This window comes from Euprymna scolopes, chromosome 13 (genome assembly GCF_053919585.1).
Source record: "Euprymna scolopes isolate OS-2025 chromosome 13, ASM5391958v1, whole genome shotgun sequence".
Classification (NCBI taxonomy): domain Eukaryota; kingdom Metazoa; phylum Mollusca; class Cephalopoda; order Sepiida; family Sepiolidae; genus Euprymna; species Euprymna scolopes.
In genome coordinates, this window is record NC_136494.1 from 48,384,790 (window position 1) to 48,400,371 (window position 15,582).

At 39.0% G+C, this 15,582-nt stretch overlaps 1 protein-coding gene and 1 long non-coding RNA gene across 4 annotated transcripts in view; one reads left to right on the forward strand and one right to left on the reverse strand.

Moving 5' to 3' along the window:
• The window catches only part of LOC145292012 (DNA (cytosine-5)-methyltransferase 3B-like), a 667,010-nt gene that overhangs the window by 639,211 nt on the left and 12,217 nt on the right, over positions 1 to 15,582 (forward strand). The gene's annotated exons all lie outside the window — the stretch shown is intronic.
• Positions 12,709 to 15,543, reverse strand: LOC145292014 (uncharacterized). Its single transcript, XR_013869536.1, has 2 exons — positions 13,080 to 15,543; positions 12,709 to 12,994 (listed from the first exon to the last, which is right to left on the reverse strand). It is a non-coding gene; the product is annotated as an uncharacterized LOC145292014 (long non-coding RNA).

Consider the following 15,582-nt stretch of genomic DNA (forward strand, 5'->3'; position numbering starts at 1 on the left):
CAGCTCAAAAAGAACTTGTTTACTTGAATTTAAAGTAAACTGGAAAGCAGGCCAGTGGAATAGAGTTTCACGGGTGGACATTTCTAGTAAAGAAGCCTTGTTCATGGAATTTCTATTTAGATTTAGGCACAGAGAGTGAGGGAATGTGATTTGGGAGATTATTGATGAAGATAAGGAAGAGATTTGGGCCTAGGATGGATCTTTGTGACACATCAGCATTCATACTTTGAGTTTCAGACTTCTGCCAATTGACAACTACTTGTAAAATTCTATCAGAGAGAAAAGATTTGATGGTTGAGAAGACTTCCCACATATTCAATAGCTGGAAATCAGATGAAATAGACCTTTATGCCAAACCCTATCAAATGCCTTTGATATGTCAAGAACTACTGCTCTGGAGGGGAAACCTCCATTGATAGATTCACTGATCCTATGTGAAATTACAGTCAGTACATCAGCTGTAGATATGGGAACCATATTTCTTGTCACTAAGAAGTTGTTTTGCCTGAGACAGTTGACAATTTCTCTATTTAACACAAATTCAAACAACTTACTCATGACTGTACTAAGATGCAGAAAATCAATCTTCAATATTTTAAATACTGGGCATACTAATGAGGTTTTCGCAGGTGTTGGAAAGCATTTCTTCTTTGGGCATCAATTAAACAGCTTTGCCAGAATGGGTACAAGATTCGGTTGCAACTTGGGCGTGTTGATTATGATCAAGAAAGAGGGCCCAAATCTGTTCAGGACTTTGTTATTCATCAAAACTAATAAGAGCAAAGTCACTTTTCTTTGACTTTAGACTTGATGAGCTCAGCATCTGACTCTCTCACACTCTATAATCCTTTCACAATGATTGCTGGCAGTTCTATAGGCAATTTTATTTTGAAAACATCTTTACATTTAAAGCAATTAAAGTAGTGGTCTCAAGAGTGTCCCATGGCTGACTCTTTGGTTTCTGTTGGAATTCCTTGGAAGGTATATAGCTGTCTATACCAATGGTTAACCAATCAGTTAAGTCAGATGCTGTATCACATGCATTCTTTATAAACATGGAGCATAGGGGTAGTTCTGATATGAACATTTGGAAACTATCCCAGTCAGCTATCGAGTATTGATACACTGTTTGATAGATAGAGATTTTGGGGCTTTGTTATATTTTGTTTTTATCTTTATTGAAACAACTGAGTGATCAGCAGATCCTAGTGGAGACAGAACTGAGGATGAGCACTGTTCAGAGCATATTGTTAAAAAAAGATCTAAAAGATTTGCAAATGTCTATCAGCATTGGGTACTCGAGTGAGTTTGTTAACAATCTGTGTTAGGTTATAAGCAAGAGAAAAATCATAACAAAATCTCCCTTCATCTGTTTTGTTTGAATGGACATTGAAATCTCCACAGACTTGTTGGTTGAGGGATGAGCAGACAGGGTATGACTCTTTTTTTTGGACCCTATCCAAAAGGGAGAGACTAGTGGTACGTGCACCAGCCCAGATGTGGCAACAATATTCCATGCATGGGCGAATGGTAGTCTTGTAGAGGTACAGGATACTCTCAGGTGTGAGTAGTCTTCTAGCTCAATAGAAGGAACCCACCTACCTTGCAGAAGCCTTCGCAATGCCCTCAATGTGTTTGTTGCAGTTCATATTGTCCATGAATGTTAAGCCGAAGAGTTTGAAGGAAGAATTCTCAAGTAGAATTTTATGGATATTGGTGGTTGGAGAGGCGTCTTGTAATTGTCAAAAAAGAGTAGCTTAGTTTTACTAGTATTAAATGTTACCATCCATTTGCGACCCCATTCCACTATAGTCTGAAGGTCATTTTTTAAGGAGTTTGCTATTGTCTTAGATTTATGTACATCTGTTCTTCCCTCATGCATGTTATAGAGCATTGTATCATCAGCAAATATACCCATTTTGGACATATTATCAGGATGGTCATTTAGGAATATTATAGTCCTATTGTTTAAGAAGGATTTAATTATATTTACGTCCAGTTATACCATAGTATTTAATTTTCATTAGCAGCCCTTTGTGCCAGGCTTTGTCAAAGGCCTTGGATAGATCAAGAGCTCTGCCCATCTTATCCAATGCATGGTATATGCGTTCTGAGATGACTGTTAAAATATCTGTAGTAGAACGACATTGCCTAAATCCATACTGTTTGTCAGAAAAAAGATTTGCTTTTGCTAGGTGGTGAACTAGTGCTTGATTAATTAAGCTCTCAAAGATTTTAGTGAACAGGGGGAGGAAACTGATAGGGCAATAATTGAGAGGGTCAGTTCTCTCACCAGAATTCTTGTATACTGGTACCACAGAGGCCATCTTCCAGCTATTAGAGAAGCAAGATTCAACAGTATTTATTGTAGAGCTTAGAAATTATGGGGGCTAGCTCAGCTGAGCATTTCTTAATTAGTATAGTAGGGATGAGATCAGTTCCACATGCCTTGGAAGTGTCTAAGTTTTTTTTTCATAATAACCTGGACATGAGCAGAAGTGATTTTCATATAAAGTATGGCTTCAATCTGCATAGGGAACTTTGGGAGAGAGTGGTTTGTTAGCTCTAAGGTGGAGTTGGAGGCGAATCCCCAGGCAAGCAGTTCCACCTTCTACCTTGTTGGATAGTGAGGGAATTACTGATTGCTCTTCATTCACTACACTTTCAAAGATAGTTACTCCATCATTGTTGGGATGCTAAATGATGTGCTGTAAGTGCTACTCTAAAGTACATGTAGGGATATTTGGGTATTCTTTGGAGATGTCCCTGTTACAAAGGAAGGTATTCTTAATGTAGGTACATATTTAATGTCTATGGCAATCTTGGGACTCAGGTTTGGATATAAAGTTAGAATAGCCTTTGATGGAGAAATCACCTAAGAAAGAAGTTAAGTTAATGCCAGTATCACACAAGAACAACATGTCAGGTTTGGTCTCCCATAATGGTATTTCAACCTCTGAAAGGTTAAAATGTTGACTCCTGATGTTAGAGAAGGAGACCTTGTAGTGAGGATTTATGTTGAAAGTTGTGGTTCTGGGTTTTCACTTGATTTTTTTTGTTGGGATTTTTCAAGGTTGTGGATTTTGTGGAAGGATAGAAATAGGAAGAGAATTTAGTAATCTAATCTTCTTGCATAAAACTGCCTACCAAAACTGGAGCATTTGTCAGAAACATTGCTCATTTGTTTGAGATGAGTATTGAGGGACAAAATAAAGGAAATGGGAGTTCTGGGCTGTTGAAAATGCATCCACAATGCCTTTTCTACTCTACTTTAGAAAAAAAATAAACTAAGTATTATACTTAGTAAGTGCATAAGTGTTGCGGTCCAGTTTAAGAGGTCACAATTATAAGGTGAAAGATTGTTGTGTTCACTGTGAGCGGTTAAACTATGAGTGTACTCTCTGCTTGAAGGTAGAAATGTCTGGCATTATATAACCCAGATGAATCTATATTGTCTATGAATATAGGGGTGTTAACTAATGTAACTATTAAAATTTTTTAAGGTCACAGTAATTAAAATGTTTTTTCTACTCTCGGGTTTTGAAAAAGAAACTTTTCCAAGGTCGCTTTTTGTCTCGTTGAAAAACCATTTTGATGCCAATCTTTGTATTTTCAAAGAAGATAGAAAAAAATAATGTTTGTTGAATAAAAGTTGGTCGTTTATGAAAAAGAGATTCTTGTGGGTCCTTTTTGGAAATCCTCTCATCGCCAATGTTGTGGTTCAGTTTAAAGGGTTACAATTTTAAGGTGAAAGAGTCTTGGGGTTCACTGCAAGCAATTAAACTATGAGTGTACTCTCTGCTTGAAGGTAGAAATGTCTGGCATTATATAAGCCAGATGAATCCATATTGTCCATGGATATAGGGATGTACAGAACAATAAGTATTTTGAAAAAGAAGTTTGGAGATAGTTCCCCTCTCATAGTGTTAGGTGGCCTAAGAGAGAAGTTTTAGAAAGGGAGTTGAATTCACATAGTTAAGAAGCTCAAAGACAAGGAATTTGCCTTCCTACCTTCAAAAGTTCTTTTAAAAACATGGCAAATACTTGTAATGACTTCGAATAAATTTGCTACAACTTGCCAAAACATTGGTTCTTTTCAGAAGGCGGCCACATCAATAGTTAGTTTCTTAGATATCTGGACACATTATATATAAGTGAAGCTGTCAATTTTGATTTCATTTTCTTCTAAATATCCTATCAAACATACATGTCAAAATTTTCTTCTAAATATCCTATCAAACATACATGTCAAAATGTTCTTCTAAATTTCCTATCAAACATACATGTCAAAATGTTCTTCTAAATATCCTATCAAACATACATGTCAAAATGTTCTTCTAAATATCCTATCAAACATACATGTCAAAATATTCTTCTAAATATACTATCAAACATACATGTCAAAATTTTCTTCTTTTTCAGCTTTTCCTTTTGAAAATCTTTAGTGTTTTTTACTTGTTTTTATTTTGAATAGTAATCTCCATTTTACTTTTATGATATTCTTTCTTATTTTTTTATTTCCATTTTGTTATGATACTAAAACTATTTTGTGTGGTGACCTCGTTGATAACAGTTTTCATCTTTTCTGTATTTGTTTGTACAGAAATACTGAATTTTAGGTTTGATGTTTGACTATCATTGATTTATGATTGGCTGCAGCTGTTTTAGTATTGATTATCATTGATTTAATGTTTTTTTTTATTCATTTGTTGAAATTTATAGTTTTGATTTATTTTTTGGTACAATTGATTTATGACTTCTTCATAATGAGGCAAGGTCTTGTTTGCCAGCCATTTGGTCAAAATTGCAATATTGTGAAAAGATTTTGGTTTCAAGTACGTTTTCCCCCTTATCTTAGCATAACTTTTTATTTTGAGATTGTGTCTCCTGGTTTCTTTAAAGAAGACAATCTTGTGTGTGTATTAACTTTGTAACATTTATTTATTTTTTTTTTTTTTGCCATTTTGGAAGATTCAGTTTGCACATATGGAATTTTTGGTACATTCATTTCAATCATAGTCTGAGGATTTCTCATTAAATCTTTAACTTTCTGTTTATTTACTTTAATAAGTTCTTAGAAATCAAGAGCTAACATTTGATCCTTAGATGAAATATATAGATATCCAAATGTTTTAATAAAGATTCTCCTCTGCCTTTCAAATGTTCAGTTAGTAAAGAAATGAAGAACATTAATGTTCATCTCTCCAATCAAGTAGTTAACTATTTTATAGTATAACTTTCTTCTGATCTCTTCCTCTTAATGGGTTCCAGGATAAGAATTCATCTGGTCTAGTGTAACATTCAGTTTAAAGCTGATACTAGATGCAGCAGCACTTGGAGAAGGTGCACCATTCCTCACATAAACCAGTGTTAGCTATACCCAATTGATCTGCACTTACACTTTGTTATTTTGACTGTTTGGTCGAGGTTTACATGTGGACGGAAGTATCCTCATACAGATTGAAGACACTCAAGAATAGTGTCTAGTAGACATTCAAACTCTCTCTTCTTCTCCTATTGCCTAAACTTTTGACACCAGAGAAGATTTAGAATGAACTGCTCCACTTTATTTTCTATCCTTAGATTTGTTGAAATTTGAAAAGTATTAAATGTTAATCTACAAGTGTTTGGTCGAAACAGCCCGGTGAGCTGGGGGCGGACGCGGCTGCTGTGGCAAGCAGAAAGGAGCGACCAATGATGAAGCAAGGCCGTGGATTTACCGGTAAATGCTTTCGATGTTAAGGACCACACCTGATGAGAGACTGTAGGGAGCCACGGCCAGACATTATCTGTTTTCGGTGTGGCCAAGTAGGGCACATTAGCAGGAATTGCCCTTCGCTTCCAGGAAACGAGTAAAGGGGTGCTATTGCACCAGTAGTCACCCCTTTTATACTGAACAGTATGAGAGTTTGTTGCCACAATTAGTGATCACAATCAATGGAAGGAGGGCTAGAGCTCTTGTTGATACTGGATGTACAACAACACTTATTACTACGAGCGTCGCCAACTCTTGGAATGGAACCAGCAACGTTAGAGCAGTGGATGGCAGAGAAGTGGAATGCTGTGGAGAGGCCGATGCGGAGATTGTAGTAAGGAATATGCCATTGCGACTAAGAGTGATCGTGCTGGATAGACTTGTTGCAGGAATTGATCGAGCCTGTTTCGATGGTGAAAAATGGGTAGTAGAATGGCGATGAACCGCAGAGCCACCTGTATTGATGAATTGGGTCAGCTGCTAAAAAGCACACTGAAAGGAGCTGCGAAGCCGCAGTTTGAAAAAGAAATTGAGAGAGGGATAGATGAAGGAATATTAATGCCGTGGTCAGGGAAAGTTGAAGGAATTTTGCCACTCATGGCTGTGGTCTAACCTATTAAGAAGAAAGTTAGGCCAGTGTTGTATTTCTGTGAGCTGAACAAGTTTGTCGCTCGTCACACAAAGGATGGAATCGACGTGTGTGAAGAAGTCGTAAGGAAATGGAGGAGGATGAAGCAGGCAACTAAAATTGTGGACTTGAAGTCAGCCTACCTTCAACTTCATGTGGATGAGAAATTGTGGAAGTATCAATTGGTAGAGTACAAAGGTCAAGTTTATTGTCTGACCAGATTAGGATTTGGTCTGAACTCCGCACCAAAGATAATGACGGCAGTTCTTAAGACAGTGTTGGCCAAAAACGATGCAGTGAAGAGAGGCACCTGCTCTTACATCGACAATGTACTAGTGGACGAAACAGAGGTGATTGCGGAAAGGGTGAGAGAACATATCAAAGCATATGGACTGACAACAAAACCGCCTGAGTCACTGGAAAACGGAATGGCTTTGGGATTTCGGCTACAGAACAATAAGGCAGGAAAATTGATGTTTGGGAGAGGAAATGAGATCCCTGAAGCCAAGGTTGACCTAGCCAAGAGAGAGCTTTTCTCTATATGTGGCTGGTTGGCCACTACCCAATAGCTGGATGGCTGCGAACTGCGTGCAGTTTTATTAAAAGGCAGACTGGGACAGACAGTTGAGAAGATGCAGTTGATCAAGAAGTGCTTCTCATAATACAAGTCATTGCAGGTGAAAAAAATGGACCCTGTGAAAGGAGAATGGCATGTAAAGGAGGGCCATGAAGAGGTGATATGGACTGATGCTAGCAGTGTAGCATTAGGGGTATTATTGGAAATAGGAGAAGTGGCTGTTGAAGATGCTGCTTGGCTACGCAAAAAGGATGATAGCGCCCATATCAATGTTGCGGAACTCGATGCTGTGATGGAAGGCATCAATCTGGCTCTAAAATGGGGGCTACAGATAGTGAACGTTAAAACAGACTCTTCAACAGTGGTGTCGTGGATTAAATCGGAGCTGTCTGGTGATAAGCGGATCAAAACAAAAGGAGCAATGGAGATGCTTATCAAGCGTAGACTTGGAGCGCTGGGAGACTTGGTTCGAGAATTCAAACTAAAGGTAACTATTACTTTAGTTCCGTCACAAAAAATAAAGCAGATGGGCTGACAAGAGTCAAGAAAGCCTGGCTACACAAGGAAAGAGACAGGGCTCCAGCATGTTGTGCAGTAGAGAATTTAAAAGACCTGCATCATTTTGGAAAGGAACAGACCCTTTACCTGGCAAGAAAAGTAAACCTGCACGTCACAATGCAAGACGTCGAAAAGGTGGTGGAACAATGTAGGGAATTCCAATCAATCGACCCTGCACCGGCTAGACATGAAAAAGGGGAACTGCATGTTGAAGAGAATAGGCGGAGATTGGCCATTGACATCACACATTATCAACATGAACCGCATGTAACTATGATTGATTGTGGGCCTGAGAGAGTAGCGATATGGCGGAAAATCAAGAATGAAACAGCAGAAGAGGTAAAGAGTTGTCGAGGAGGTTTTTATGGAAAGAGGGCCAGTAGAAGAGGTGTTGGTGGATAATGGTACGTCTTTCCGCTCGGAAGTTTTTAGAGACTTATGTGCGAAGTGGAATATGGGGCTATATTTTACAGCTGCATACCGTCTAAGTGGAAATGGAATTATAGAGAGGCACAATCACACTATAAAAGCTGTGGCATCAAGAAGCCAGATTTTGCCCCAAGAAGCAATTTTTTGGTACAATATTACGCCGAAGGCTGGTCAAGACAAAAATTCAGTGCCGCACCGGTCTATTTTTTCTTATGAATGGCGACATCCATTGGCTGTAACACACAGAGAAGAACAGGCCTGCGTGGACATCGCAGTTGGTGAAACCACCCAATTCTTGTTGCACGACTTGCTGGTGAAAAGGTACAGTGACTAAAGTACTCTCCAAAAACAAGGTAGCGATTGATGGAATGCCTCGTCACATTTTAGATAGAGTCTCCTTGCCATCAGAGGAAGGGGAGGTTGATGCTGATGTTGAAGTGCCTCTTCGACGATCGCACCGTGAATGAAGACGCCCAGCATGGATGGCAGACTATGATACTTATTATTGATCTTAGAGATCAAGGGGGCGTGTGGTTAAAGGTAAAGAACCTTACCTCATGCATCGTGCGGCTCGTGTTAGGAAAGAAAAAAAAGAGAAAATAAAAATGGCCGCCTGGTATTTATGGACTGAAAATCACGTGATGTGACAAGAGGGGGGAGGGGGTATGCAAATGAAATGTGATTGGGTCTCTCTATAAAAGAGCCGTCTTCTTTATTTTGGGGGTCAGTGTGGAAAGTGCAGAGAGAAGAGAACAGTTGGATTTGAGTTTGAGATTTTTGATCTGAGGTTGAGTTCAAATTTAACGTCAGATTTTTTCTAGATAGTAGACCACCCACTGTTTTTCAGCTTGGTGCAGCCGAAAATAAGCACATTAATCTCTAAATGGGACTGAATTCTAGACGGTGGGGGGGATAAGTAGGGGAGTTAGGAGGTATATGATATCATTCCATTAGTGGGACGGCCAGGTGTAACACCAAAGAGGGGCCACATCAGATCAGTAGGGTCGATGTGACGTTTTTGTTAAATGTGATAATCAATCCCGGGCAAACACCGGTTACAAAAGAAAAAATAATTTTTTTTAGTTAATATTTTTATGTATCAAAATCTTGTTGTTAAGATACCATACGGTCGGGGGATAAAAATAGTAATCGCCGCTAAACTTCAAAGCGACAGATCACTTAAAACAATAATAAATGCTTTAGCCAAAAGGGACAGAATGACAACTTCAAAAAAACATACGTTTTGTTTCAAGTCGAGCGACGGTGACAAATTCCGAATCAGAGCTTTGAAATGTCGGATCGTTTTTGATCTGAGACACACACACACACACACACACACACGTAATTGTTGGCCTCACAAAATATATTTGTGACAAGGTCAAAACAAAAAGATAAATAGATTCTTTGGAGTTAAAATTTAACACACGCAATTGTCGGCTTCAAAGAATGTTTTTTTCGAATCAAATATTGAATGATTCGGTGACTATGATAAAGCCATTTGAAATTTAGATCAAGAGATTTTTCGGTTTTCCATAACATATTTTGTCGGAATGTTGACAGAACAATTAAATTCTAAGGGGAAAGAATATCAAATGGATATTTTTAAATAGATGAAAGCTGGTGATCTATTACAAGCTAAACAATAATATTTCCTCTGATTATGAGTTGATGGGAAAAAACCTTTATAAAGAAGGCGGGGTCAGACAAGTTGGGGAGGAGTCAATTTGATTTTGGAAATTGGGGGCGGAAAAATAATACCTGCCCCAGGCCAAATTGACCAATGAGAAGGAATCAGGTGGATTGTTATCCATCAATTTGATTGGTCGAAGACGAACGTAGGCGTCGTCATTATTCAAAGGTTTTACTATATAAGATCTGTAAAACTCGATTTAATCAGAAAGATTCGGCAGAGAGAGATCTCTGGAGAGACAGAGATAAGGTCTCGGTAGAGGACTCCAGCCACCCAACTTCTCTCTCCCCCTCGCTGGTCGCCAGAGAGCTCAATTTGCAACTTAATAGAATCCAGAGGACCTAGGAAGAGACCAGCCAGAACACCTTAACGATAATTACAACGGTCCGCGACTCCGACCGAGTATTTCAGCAACAAGAAGCTCATTCACAAATCTAATTGCTTGCTTCCATTTAATCTTCAATTGTACATATGTCTGTAGATAATCATTTATGAATTTCCTAAATACATTATATATCAACCAACCTCCGGAGTTTGTTTGCTGATGTGCTGTTGTTCCATGTAATTTTAATTCTTTTACTTGCCACTTGCGACCCCGTTCCCGTCAACAAACACCCAGTCAACAGGACGACCAACTAGACGATCAAGAAGAACAGGCCTTGAGGACCGTGCAACCGAGAAGGGTCCTCCAACGCCTAGATGAGGACTCACTGGGTGACGCGACGTACCAACGGTTGGCAGACCTGGTTGGCCAGTCGACATAATTAATTACCCGGTGACTAGGATAGTCATAATTGGGAATCGACCCAGGGTTAAGATCATAACTGGGCCGCGATCAGAGGTTCAAGGTCGTGTAAGACCACGTGTCAAGGTCACACAGGGAGGAAAAGAAAAACTGGAGTGTGGGTATTCACTCGACTAGCTAGGAACCTAAACTAAACAAAGGGCTTACCTCAAGTGGTTTGGGGTCCAACATGATCTGGAACTGTGTATGTTATGCTCAGGTGGGGAAAATGTACTGTAACTTGGCACAGCTTTGTGCACTTTTTATCTTAACCATGAATTGATGCTTGAAGAATACGATCAGATCCCGATCAGCAAAAGATTCTCATTCAGTTGTTACATCCACACCACCATTCATATTATGGCCAGGATCATGAAAAACACCAATCATCTCTCTGTCCCACTGTTGTTCAGTGCTGTGGATAACATAAGATGTGCACTTATTGTCTCTATCGATATACAATGTTCCTTTTTCATGAAATTCTTTATTTGGCCAATCAACTCTGGTGTTCTGACTTTCATTACTCCTCCCACACTTCTCATCATACCTCACAGACTGCCTGCCTTTCTTGAATCTCTTATGCCACTCAAAAACTGATGCCCAATTCATGCAAAATAATTCAAAAGCAAACTGAAGCATTTCATATGTTTCTGTGGCATTTTTTCTAAATTCAAAATAGAAATTTATTGCATATCATTCTTCTAAAGTGTGCTCAAGTCTTGATTGCATTTTTGAAATTCACCAGCTTTCACAGAGTGTGTTCCAATTCTTGCTGTAGCTGTTCACTTGAAACTGAGATCATATAAATTGGTCAGTCATCTCATGTAGATAGCAATAATATACTGAATTTTCAAAAGCCTATAATAATTTTAAATGCCTGTATAAAAAATGTCTGAAAACTTATTGACGACACCTTGTATATATATATATATATATATATACACAAATAAAATAAAACATTGAATTGAAATAATAAAAGTGTCACCAGGTAACAAGTAAATAGACTTTTCTAAAAGAGAAATGAGAGAAATATCTAGTTTCATAATAAAACATCTTTACACAAGAAACCAAATATAAAAGTTATTTTTCAGTAATGAAAATGTTCATAGTTCAATGCATGTTTAGGTGAGCTTGAGTGAATTGAAGTTATATGTCAAAATATTCATGTACATATTTGTGTATTTGGAAGCGTGGCATCATGTAAATGTGTTACTTTTGTTATTATAGTGCATCTGCAGATGGAGCTTGACTGTGAGTCATGGAGTCCTTTTCCTTCTGCCATTCTCAGCCCAAAAGTGCACAGGATGGTTTGTAGAGAATGCGTTTTTGAGCTCTTTTTCTTTGGGCTTGGTGACATCTAAATAGTTTTGGCTGCCTGTTTTCTCACTTTAAGTAGTTTCCAACTTTGTATTGGCTGTTATTATGGGGGGGGGGCTTTAACACCTTCATGTTAAGACTTGATTGCTTTGGTAAGTGAGGAGGAAAGTGAATTCCAACAAAGTGGGGGAAGGGAAGAGTGTAAGCAATTTGCATTTTAGTGTTCATAGGAATCACTTCCCAATCATCACATCATAGTTTATTCAGCTCAAGTACTTTAGAATGTCAAGAAGATAAAACAGCCATATTGAATTGTTTTTCTTTTAAATGATTGACCCTACTATAAGCCTCACTTGTCTGTTTAAATGTATATATGTTTGTAAGTCTGCCTAAAACTTTTAACAGAGGCGACGGATTTTCGCGAGATTTGTATTGTTTTGAAGCATGACCTTTTGGACGACAAATATAAAAAAATTGACCAAAAATATTAATTCCTTCATCCTCAACTAGGCACTTTTCTACAAGGAGAGGTCGCCTTTTTTTCCAATATTTTCAAAAGTCATCCCCTCTTTGATTGACTAGCCTTACCTTTGCCATTTCTGGTTTGGTGATGGATGCAACGGCAAAGAGGTAACGTTTTTTTGTTTTTTTTTCATGCTCTTTTCCTCCTTTGCGGTACAGGTTAGAGCCTCCCTGCCTACTACCACTTTTTTTTTTGCTCAACACGCACCTCCAAACACCTGGGCAACGCTGGGCACCCAGGTGTTTGGAGGTGTATGATAAGGTTTGTTATGACCAGCCAAGTGATTATATCTCCCGGACTATCCATCAGTGGTGTGTTGCAAATCAAATGTCTACTTTGTAACTGAGATATACAATGCTCACTTATCAAGATCCTGTTGTCAAGCGTCCATGGTAGGTAACGAAATATGCAGTTGTATGTATACTACAGCCTCAGAAATGGTGCATGTGTGGGAACATGCCAACCGGATGCTAACGTCTCCAGCATAAGAGACAAAATAAAAAATCGTCGTTTGCACATGGCTCCACGCATCGCTTCCGTTTGGAAAAAGAAAAATAAGAAACCATAAAAAGAATTATGAACCAATGGCAGAGCTCCCCGCCGAAAATAAAGGCCTAAATTATCACAGCCGCTGGAAGCCGGTTTACGACTATAAAAGGAGGGGACCAGAAAGAAAGAGAAGAGAGATTCGCCTAGCTGCGTCAGTGAACGCACGGACAGTCTTCCACCCGACCTAAAGAAATGAAGAAAAAAAAGAAAAGAAAAGGAGAGATTCGCCTAGCTGCGTCAGTGAACGCACGGACAGTCTTCCACCCGACCTAAAGAAATGAAGAAGAAAAAGAAAAGAAAAGGAGATTCGCCCAGCTGCGTCAGTGAACGCACAGACATTCTTCCACCCGACCTAAAGAGATGAAGAAGAAGAAGAAGAAATAAGGCACCAGTGAACTGAAGCCAACTCCGCTCTCACGTTATAAGCCGAGACGCCTTCAGTTCTAACAATGCCTATCTTACACAAACCAAAGAAGAAAAAGAAGAAAAACACAGGAGGCAAAAACGCCGCGCTGCTAGCTTGATAAATGTAGTCGTCGCTCTCCAGTTAAAAGCCTGACACATATCACCGAAGTAGCACGACTGGCCGCCACTTACCACCCCCGTCGTCTGAAAAGATAAGTACGCTTTGTTTAATTATACTACCCCCACAGAAGTTAATTCCTTATCAATGCATACACACGCTGGACTACTATTCTCAATTTTCCTACAACAATTATTTCTCTTCCCACGCGCGAACAAACAATAGTGACCCGAACTTGAGATGAAAACACATCTCCTCCTTTTTGCAACAACACCAGTCCTGCAACGAGCATTGGTTACATACGCTCGGACACATCATAACTAAAACATTCATTTCTTTCAATAGCAAATAAACGACCTTTATCTTATCCATTAACTGAGCCTTTGTTTCCTTCAATTCCTCATTCGTTTCATTATTCTCTTGTAACGGGATTGGGGTATTTATATATCCTAGTCCCCTACAAATATGGTGACCCCGCCCCTTTATTTAAATGAGATGGATGATGTTGAACGAAGCATGCATACACACCTACAAACATTCTAGGAACACTTTACCTCTTCTAAATGAAACTATCCAAAAAAAAAAAAAAAAAAAAAAAAAACCCTCCGAGTCATAAATGGTGAACCAACCAACAAACTAACCCACCAACGAACCAACAAACAAACCAACCAACCAACGAACCAACCCACCAACGAACCAACCAACGAACCAACCAACGAACCAACCAACGAACCAACCCACCAACGAACCAACGAACCAACCAACCAACCAACCAACCAACCAACCAACAAACCAACGAACCAACCAACGAACCAACCAACCAACCAACCAACCCATCCACCAAAATCCTCTCGGGCACTCTCGGAATAGCTCCGCTATTTCGGGTGGCGATGTGTGTGGGAACATGCCAACCGGATGCTAACGTCTCCAGCATAAGAGACAAAATAAAAAATCGTCGTTTGCACATGGCTCCACGCATCGCTTCCGTTTGGAAAAAGAAAAATAAGAAACCATAAAAAGAATTATGAACCAATGGCAGAGCTCCCCGCCGAAAATAAAGGCCTAAATTATCACAGCCGCTGGAAGCCGGTTTACGACTATAAAAGGAGGGGACCAGAAAGAAAGAGAAGAGAGATTCGCCTAGCTGCGTCAGTGAACGCACGGACAGTCTTCCACCCGACCTAAAGAAATGAAGAAGAAAAAGAAAAGAAAAGGAGATTCGCCCAGCTGCGTCAGTGAACGCACAGACATTCTTCCACCCGACCTAAAGAGATGAAGAAGAAGAAGAAGAAATAAGGCACCAGTGAACTGAAGCCAACTCCGCTCTCACGTTATAAGCCGAGACGCCTTCAGTTCTAACAATGCCTATCTTACACAAACCAAAGAAGAAAAAGAAGAAAAACACAGGAGGCAAAAACGCCGCGCTGCTAGCTTGATAAATGTAGTCGTCGCTCTCCAGTTAAAAGCCTGACACATATCACCGAAGTAGCACGACTGGCCGCCACTTACCACCCCCGTCGTCTGAAAAGATAAGTACGCTTTGTTTAATTATACTACCCCCACAGAAGTTAATTCCTTATCAATGCATACACACGCTGGACTACTATTCTCAATTTTCCTACAACAATTATTTCTCTTCCCACGCGCGAACAAACAATAGTGACCCGAACTTGAGATGAAAACACATTTCCTTTCTTGCAACAACACCAGTCCTGCAACGAACATTGGCCACATACGCGCGGACATATTGTAACTAAAACGTTCATTTCTTTCAATAGCAAATAAACCACGTTTATCTTATCCACTAACTGAGCCTTTGTTTCCTTCAATTCCTCATTCGTTTCATTATTCTCTTGTAACGGGATTGGGGTATTTATATATCCTAGTCCCCTACACATGTACATTTAGAAAATATTAATTAATATTCTTATTATATCACTCAGTATGGAGCATTCTAGAACCCACTTGTTTACCATTTTGTTTTGTTTTTATAAATTATGAGTGCAAATGCTTCAATATCTCTTTTAATGAAAAGAGTAATATTTCTTTTTTTTATCACCCACTGCCCAATCATTTTTGCAGCCAATCCTTTGATTTTAACTGCAATTATTGGTCACCTTTAGATTCTTTTAAATCTTGTAAAATCAGTTTCCTCAACTATTTCAAAATACATACATTTAAGTTTCATATCTTTAGCTAAATAAAGCATAATTTCTATATGTTAATTGAATTTTATTGCTAGAAAATTT